Genomic DNA, 8806 nt, shown 5'->3' on the forward strand with positions numbered 1-8806 from the left:
AGACATATAGATCAATATAATAGAATTGAGAGCTCAGAAATAACCCCTCACATTTATATATAGATGATTTGCGACAAGGGTACCTAGACTGTTTAATGGGGAAGCAATAGTCTTTTCAACAAATGATTCTGGGACAACTGGATATCCACGTGCAAAAGAATGAACTTGGACCCTACCCCCCCACACACACACACACTCTCTCTCTACCTCGAAATGGTTCAAAGAACTAAAACTGTAAAACTCTTAGAGGAAAACATCAGCATAAATCTTCATGACCTTGGGTTAGGCAATGGTTTCTTAGATATGACACAAAACGCATAAGCAACAAAAGGACAAATAGGTAAACTGGACTTCATCAAAGGTTAAAAACTTTCGTTCTTCAAAAGACACCATTGAGAAAGTGAAAAGGCAACCCACAGAATGGGAGATAATATTTATATCATATATCTATAAGAGACTTTTATCTAGAATATATAACGGACTCTTAACATGTCAATAATTAAAAAGACAACCCAATTATTTAAGTGGGCAAAGGATCTGAATAGATGTCACTCCAATATAATACAAAAATGACTGACAAACACATGAAAGATGCTCAACATCATTAGTCATTAAGGAAATGTAAATCAAAACCACAGTGAGATATTATTTCATACCCACTAGGATAGCTCTAATTTTTTTTTAAAGGAAGATAACAAATGATGAAGATGTGGAGAAATTGAAACCCTCATAAGTTGCTGGTGGGAATGTAAAATGGTACAGCTACTATGGAAAACAGTTTGACAGTTCCTAAAAAAATTAACCATAAAATTGCCATATGACCCAGCACTTCCACTCCTAGGTATATACGCAAAAGGATTGAAACCAAATATTCAAACAAATACTTGTACATGAATGTACATAGCAATAATATTCATAATGGCCAAAACATGGAAACAATCTAAATGTCCATCATGGTAGATAGATGGTAGAAAAAAAAAGAATAAAGTACTGTAAAAAGGAATGAAGTACTGATACATGCTACAGTGTAGACGAACCTTAAAAATACCATGCTGAGGGAAAGAAGGCAGATACAAAAGAACACATATTGTATGATTCCATGTATATGAAACATCCAAAATACATAAATCTGTAGAGAGAGAGCACATTAGTGGTTGCCAGGGTTTGGGGGAAGGGGGAAATGTTGAGTGACTGCTTAATGGGCTTGAGATTTCTTTTTAGGGTGTTGAAAAGTCTTGGAACTAGATAGAGGTGGTGGTTGCACAATAAAGTGAATGTACTAAATGCCACTGAATTGTAAACTTCAGAATGGTTAATTCTATGTCATGTGAATTTCACCTCAATTTAAAAAAATTTTTTTAAATATATACTAACCATGAAGTAAAAAATTATTGATAAATTGGACTTGGTCAAAACTGAAAATTTTCTATTCTATAAAAGACATCAATAAGAAGATTAAAAGGCAAGCCATGGAATGGGAGAAAATATTTGTATTACATACAGTTGATCCTTGAACCACAGGAGTTTGAATTGCGCATGTCCACTTACATGCGGATATTTTTCAATAGTAAATACCACAGAACTACATGGGTGGTTCATGGTTGGTTGAACCTGAGGATGTGGAAAAATAGAGGATACAGAGGGCCAACTATGAGTTATACATGGATTAACCCTGGTGTTGTTCAAGGGTCAACTGTATATCTAACAAAGGATTTGTATCCAGAATACATAAAGAAATTTATTCAATATGAAATTTTTTTTAATTTTGCAAAAGAAACAGACACTTCTCAAAAGATTTACAGTAGCACATAAAAATATACATAGTATCATTAGTCACGTGGGGGGAAAATGCAACTTAAACATCAGTGCTGGGCTTCCCTGGTGGTGCAGTGGTTGAGAATCTGCCTGCCAATGCAGGGAACACGGGTTCGAGCCCTGGTCTGGGAAGATCCCACATGCCGCGGAACAACTAGGCCCGTGAGCCACAACTACTGAGCCTGTGCGTCTGGAGTTTGTGCTCCGCAACAAGAGAGGCCGTGACAGTGAGAGGCCCGTGCACCGCAATGAAGAGTGGCCCCTGCTCACCGCAACTAGAGAAAGCCCTCACACAGAAACGAAGACCTAACACAGCCAAAAATAAATAAATAAATGAATAAATAATTTTTTAAAAAAAAGTGCAATCCCAGTTCACAAGACTGACAATACCTAATATTGGCAGAGATATGAAGGAGTTGGAACTCTCATAAATTGTCAGTGGGATATAAACCACTTTGGAAATCAGTTTGTCAGTTTTATATACCTATCCTATGACTCAGCAATTTTACTCCTAGGTATTTAGCTAAGAGAAATGAAAACATGTTCATAACAAGACTTGTATAAGAATGTTGGTAGCCAATTTTATTCATAATAATCTAGAAACAGCCCTTGTGTCCATCAACAGAATAGATAAGCAAAGTGTGGTGTATTCAAACAATGGAATATGACTTGGTAATGAAAAGAAACAAACCTATCAGTGATGGGATGGGAGGGTGATGGACTGCAAAGAGGTATGAGGGAACTTTCTAGAATGTTCTCTATCTTGATTGGCGTGTTGGGTACTCGGTATACATTTGTCAAAACTCATCTAACTATACACTTAAATTCTCAACAGAGTTGACTTTTTTTACATATATAAAGGGGCAGCAAACTTCATAGTTCAGGACTCCTCTGACCTAGGGGTTATGTGGGCTTCAGGCGGGCTGCAAGACCCCAAACTTCAGGTGAGACAGCAGGGAAATCACATCCTCCCACTTGCATCTGTAAGTCAGAGGAAAAACAACATGGGACAGAATACAAGTCATCCTTAATCATCCATCTTAATCATTCTCTAATGTGGACCAGACACTGTGGTCCGGTGTAGCTCAACTGTGAAGGCAGAACTGGACATAGTTCTAGTGGTATCCATGGGTTTGATTACTCTTGGTAGAATAATCAAACTTCCTAACAGCAGAAAGGGTTTTTGCAGCTCTTGGCAGACTGGATTGGAGAAGGATGGCCAAGAATTATCAGCCGTTGTCTCCTGAAAGGGTAGACTTTGTTCATAAGAAAAAGAAGATCTGTGTTAGCCCTTGTGGGGCTCTTGTGGGGAGGATAAGGGATGGCTGGTGCTATATTTTAGAGCAGGGCTCAGCAAACTGACCCACAGGCCAAATCCAGCCTTTGTTCTGTTTTTGTACGTTCTATGAACCAAGAATGTTTTTCATATTTTTAGAGGGTTATAAACAACAAACAAAGCAACAAACAAAGCCAGATAATATTTCACAGAGACCATACATGGTCTGCAAAGCCTAAAATATTTACTGTCTGGCCGTTTACAGAAAAAGTTGGCCTCTACTAATCACAATCCTGAGGGTAGGTAGGAGTACGATCACCTGGCTTTGGGTAGATTAGCAGAAGGAAATCTAAATTATATTTCTGCCAGATGAAGTAGACTGGTGGTATTTTTCTCTCATGGACTGTAATTGTGCAAAAGGCAGAGGCTCTGATAAGTTCTTGGCCTGCGTTTTTCCAGTGTGTTTTCCTAAACCCCAGCCATAACAGAGAAGTTTAAATGCCCCATTGGCCCTGATGTCAGTCCCTCTACCAAGAATGCCCTCTCTCTTTCATCTGGTTTCTGTCTAAACCCACCTTCTCGATGGGGCAGAATCAGTCACTCCCTTCTCTGTGTTTCATAGCACTCAGTTCATACTACCAGGCTAACACGTAGACCTTTTTACATGTCTGTCCCCCTCAGTGGACTATGAGCTCCTTGGGTAGATTTTAACATTTTTGCTGCCACTGGTCCTGGCACCCAGATATGTGCTGCTTAAATGTTTATTGAACTGAATCCAGCCACTGGTATCCCTTCATATACAGGAGCCTGGGTTGAATAGAGACCAGAGATAGCTATTTAGGATCAGGCTGGGGTAACAAGCGGAGGCAAGTTCTCTGGAGCTGATGCATCTGAATTTCATTTTCAGCGAACTGAACAGAGGGATATAAGGAAAGCAAAGTTGAAAGAAAAGAAGGAGCAGGATCAGAATGAGGCTTTACTCCAGGCCATCGTGGTGAGTTCTCAAACTTTAGGCCCTTCTGGTCTTGTGAAATCCACTAATCCTGAAGCCTATTGGGAACCTTTCTGGGAATGCTTTACCTGAATGAGTTGTACATTTTCTTTCTGCTTTTGGTGAAGCAGTGTGACAAATCAGACCTTCTGAGTTCCATCAGCTCTCTCACTTGCATGCATGTGTTGGTTTCAGGTAACATATACTGAATTTAGTAGCTTTCGGTTAAGCATTATCTAATCTTCACAGTAGCCTTCTGGGGTAGGGCTTCTTGCTCCTGTTTTTGCTAGCTGAGCACATAGTCTCAGGGAGATGAAGAAACCTCACACAGCTAATATGTGTCAGAGCCAGGTCCTTGCTCTCAGCCCCTGTGTTATACTGCATCCTGAGAAAGTGAATTTTTAGGATGTAGCTCTTCTAACTATAACAACACAAAATTCTATCTCTCCTTACTGCATTTTAAATGAATGTAGTCTGAGCCAAATCTTGCTTTCACAAGTCACTTTGAGCCTTGGCTACTCAGGAGAGGTAATACAGGCTATGAGATTGTGGGGTAGGTTCTTGGTTTCATTCTTTGCCGAGTTAAATTATGTGCCTATTTAAATTACTTGTTGACTTTGAGAACGTCGCGGTTCTAAGATGCACTCCTCTAGTCCCTCCGCACAACAAGGAATCTGTTAACAGGTTAACAGATTAAACAGAAGGGAATACTCCAGAGGGATTTGGTCATTTTCTAAAATGTAGAATATTGGAATGCCCAGACATTTGCATACAGACCTTATTTTGGTTCTCTCCTTTAACTGTGCATCTCAAACTTCAGTGTACTTAAGAATTAATCTCAAGAGTAATATACACAAAGCTGTGTATACTACATTTTAGTGGTTTAAAGCAGGGGTCAGCAAGCTGCAGCCAGTGGCTTACAGCCCTGCCAGTTTGTGTATGTCTTACCAATGGCTGTTTTCACACTACAGTGGCAGGGTTGAGTAATATCAACAGAGACCATTTGGCCCGCAAAACCTAAAATATTTCTTATCCGATCCTTTAAGGGAAAGTTTGCCAACCCCTGATTTAGGAGATACCATCAAGGTAATTTTGATTACATGTCATTTTCCCCTTGTGTGCTAGCCTTAGGAGCTTCCACACAACATACGTAAGAGGTGACTCTACTATTCAGACCTTTGATTTATCCTTATTTCTATGAGACAGTCAAGATTAAGTCAATGTGTGCATTATTTTTATTATCCCATGTCCTAGCTAAATGGAAACGTTTGCCATGTTTGTACATGCCTCTCTCTGCATCTTTTCTGTACCTTTGCACATGCTGTTCCTTGGCTGTTACTTGGGGTAGAATGCCCTTCCCACTCCCCTGCCCCCCAGCTTTTCTGCTTTTCAAAGTCATTGTTCAAGGCCTAGCATCCCCCAGTCCCCTCCAGCCCCCAGGCTGAATTAATTATTTACGGTCTACAGTTCCACAGCTTTACTTCTTAGCTTGTGTTGTACTTATTACCATGTCTAGCTCATGTCTGTGACAGAGTCTGGCATGTGGTAGATGCCCAGTAAAGGTGAGTTAAACAAGTCTCAGGGATAATGAAGACGAATCATGTGTAGAGCTGGCTCTCAGGGAGCTCGTAGTGTTATGGTTTCCTTGTTTTAGTGAAATGAGTTTGCATCCTTCCACACATAAGGTGTGTGTTTTCTTTTTTTAACCCAGGCTAGGAACATCAAGCTAGTGTCTGAAGCTGTTGGAGAGGATGAAGAAGATTCAGCCTCAGAAGGTCTCGGTGAGCTCATCCTGAACAGGCTCACTTCTGAGAACCTCTACGGAGCCAGGCTGAGTGTAGATGATGGGGGAAGCCTGAGCTGGCCTGTGCTCCTTCTGTACCCAGAGTATGCCCAGTCAGACTTCATCTCTGCCTTTCACGAGGACTCCAGGTACTTCCTTCCCCAGGAGCCCTCTGCTATGCTTGCATGCTCTTCCCTGCTGTCTCCGCAGGATGGACAGGTGGATTTTTGGTTGAGGAGGAAAGAGAATAGTTTTAGAGGGTTTTACACAGTCTGGTTGGTATAACCTCTCTATTCCATAGCTGATTTCTCCTTTTACTAAGTAGCTTTGCAGTGACAGACCACAGTACAGTGTTTGTCAAGCGCTGGTACTTGTCTCGTGAGAGATTAAATCATTGGAGGTAGTACCTGCATAGAACTGAAGGGTATATTTATAAGAAAACATATATCTGGCGTTTTAACATGTGATTTCATAGGGTTAATGCTTAGAATGTGGCTGAATATAAGAATGTTGTTAATCCTGAGTGAGTTTAAAGAGAATTACTATGTCATAATAGGACAAGTGATACACACATTTTGGGCACTGTTGTCAAAATGGATTAAGCCTGCATTTCCTGATTTATACATTCTTGATATCTCTGTGAATTGGTGTCCAGGGCATGGGATGTAGGAAAACAGATTATGAGTTATTGATACCCAGAAAGTACATGTTATATCTCCTTAGGTTTATTGATCATCTAATGGTGATGTTTGGTGAAACGCCCTCTTGGGATTTAGAGCAAAAATACTGCCCTGATAATTTAGAGGTAAGAGAAGTTTTATTTTGTTCCTCTATGGGAATTGGGGTGGGGAGGAACAGGGAGTGCAGTGAGGTTTCACTGCCTTTTTAAAAAAAATTGTGGTAAAATGTACAAAACATAAAATTTACCATTTTAACCATTTTAAGTGCACAGTTCAGTAGTGTTAAGTACATTGTTGTACAACCATCACCACCATCTGTCTCCATTTTCATCATGCTAAACTGAAACTCCATGCCCATTAATCGATAACTCCCTATTTTCCCTTCCCCTCAGCCCATAGCATCTACCCTGCTACTTTCTGTCTCTGAATTTATCTCTCATATAAGTGGAATCATACAGTATTTGTCCTTTTGTATCTGGCTTATTTCACTTGGTGTAATGTCTTTAAGATTCATCATGTTGTAGCATGGGTCAGAATCTTATTCTTTTTTAAGGCTGAATAACATTCCATTGTTGCAACTTAAAAAAAAAATAATCACAACTTTACAGGACAAAGAATTTATCTTCTAACTATTTGAGAGTAAGATGCCAACTGATGCCCCATCACTCCTGAATTCTTAAGTGTCTATTTCCTGCAAAAAGGACATTTTCTTTCATGATTCCAGTCAGTCATCAAAATCAGGAAATTATCTTTAATACACTCTTACCAGCTAATCCTCAGACTCCATCAGTTTTCACAGATTTTCCCCCAGTAATGTTTTTTTTTTTTTTGGCACACACTACTAATAAAAAAAATTTTCTTTTAATTGAAGTATAGTTGATTTACAGTATTGTGTTAGTTTCAGGTGTACAGCAGTGATTCAATTATATTTTTCCAGATTATTTTCCATTATAGGTTATTATAAGATATTGAATATAGTTCCCTGTGCCATACAGTAAATCTTTGTTGCTTATCTATTTTATGTATAGTAGTTTGTATCTGTTAATCCCATGCTCCTAATTTATTAAGTGTGGTGATACCTCATTGTGGTTTTTGATTTGCATTTCTTTAATACTTAACGATGTTGAGCATCTTTTCATGTCCCTGTTGGCCATCTGTATGTCTTCTTTGGAAAAATGTCCATTTGGGTCTTCTGCCTGTTTTTGATTGGGTTTGATATTGAGTTGTATGAGCTGTTTGTATATTTTGGATATTAACCCCTTGTCAGTTGCATCATTTGCAAATATTTTCTCCCATTCTATAGGTTGTTTTTTCATTTTGTTGATGGTTTCCTTTGCTGTGAAAAAGCTTTTAAGTTTGATTAGGTCCCATTTGTTTATTTTTGGTTTTATATTTTGGCCTTGGGAGACTTAAGAAAATATTGCTACGATTTGTGTCAGATAATGTTTTGCCTGTGTTCTCTTCTAGGAGTTTTACGGTGTCATGTTTATATTTAGATCTGAAAACCATCTGGGGTTTATTTTTGTATATAATGTGAAGGAATGTTCTAATTTCATTGATTTACATGTAGCTGTCCAGCTTTCCTCAACACTATTTGCTGAAGAAACTGTCTTCTCCATTGTATATTCTTGCATCCTTTGTCATAGATTAATTGACTGTAGGTGTGTGGGTTTATTTCAGGACTCTCTATTCTGTTCCATTAAGCTCTATGTCTGTTTTTGTGCCAGTACAATGCTGTTTTGTTTTGTTTTGTTTTGTTTATTTTTGGCTGTGTTGGGTCTTCATTGCTGTGCACAGGCTTTTCTCTAGTTGTGTTGAGTGGGGGCTACTCTTCTTTGCGGTGCGTGGGCTTCTCATTGCAGTGGCTTCTCTTGTTGCGGAGCATGGGCTCTAGGTGCACAGCCTTCAGTAGTTGTGGCACACGGGCTTAGTAGTTGTGGCTCACAGGCTCTAGAGCGCAGGCTCAGTAGTTGTGGTGCATGGGCTTAGTTGCTTTGTGGCATGTGGGATCTTCCTGGACCAGGGCTTGGACCCTTGTCCCCTGCATTGGCAGGCAGATTCTTTTCTTTTTTTAATTAAAATATTTATTTATTTATTTATTTTTGGCTGTGTTGGGTCTTTATTGCTACACGTGGGGTTTCTCTAGTTGTGGCGAGTGAGGCTACTCTTTATTGCAGTGCATGGGCTTCTCATTGCAGTGGCTTCTCTTGTTGCAGAGATCAGGCTCTAGGCATGCAGGCTTCAGTAGTTGTGGCATGCAG

General features: G+C 39.5%; 1 long non-coding RNA gene across 1 annotated transcript; it reads left to right on the forward strand.

The window, feature by feature from the left end:
• The first annotated feature begins 3933 nt into the window (after positions 1 to 3933).
• LOC309798010 lies at positions 3934 to 6672 on the forward strand. The gene is made up of 3 exons (XR_014292902.1): positions 3934 to 4085; positions 5794 to 6014; positions 6589 to 6672. It is a non-coding gene; the product is annotated as an uncharacterized lncRNA (long non-coding RNA).
• The last annotated feature ends 2134 nt before the right edge of the window (positions 6673 to 8806 follow it).

This window comes from Mesoplodon mirus (assembly GCF_964341445.2).
Source record: "Mesoplodon mirus genome assembly, contig: HAP1_SCAFFOLD_4126, whole genome shotgun sequence".
Taxonomy (NCBI): Eukaryota; Metazoa; Chordata; class Mammalia; order Artiodactyla; family Ziphiidae; genus Mesoplodon; species Mesoplodon mirus.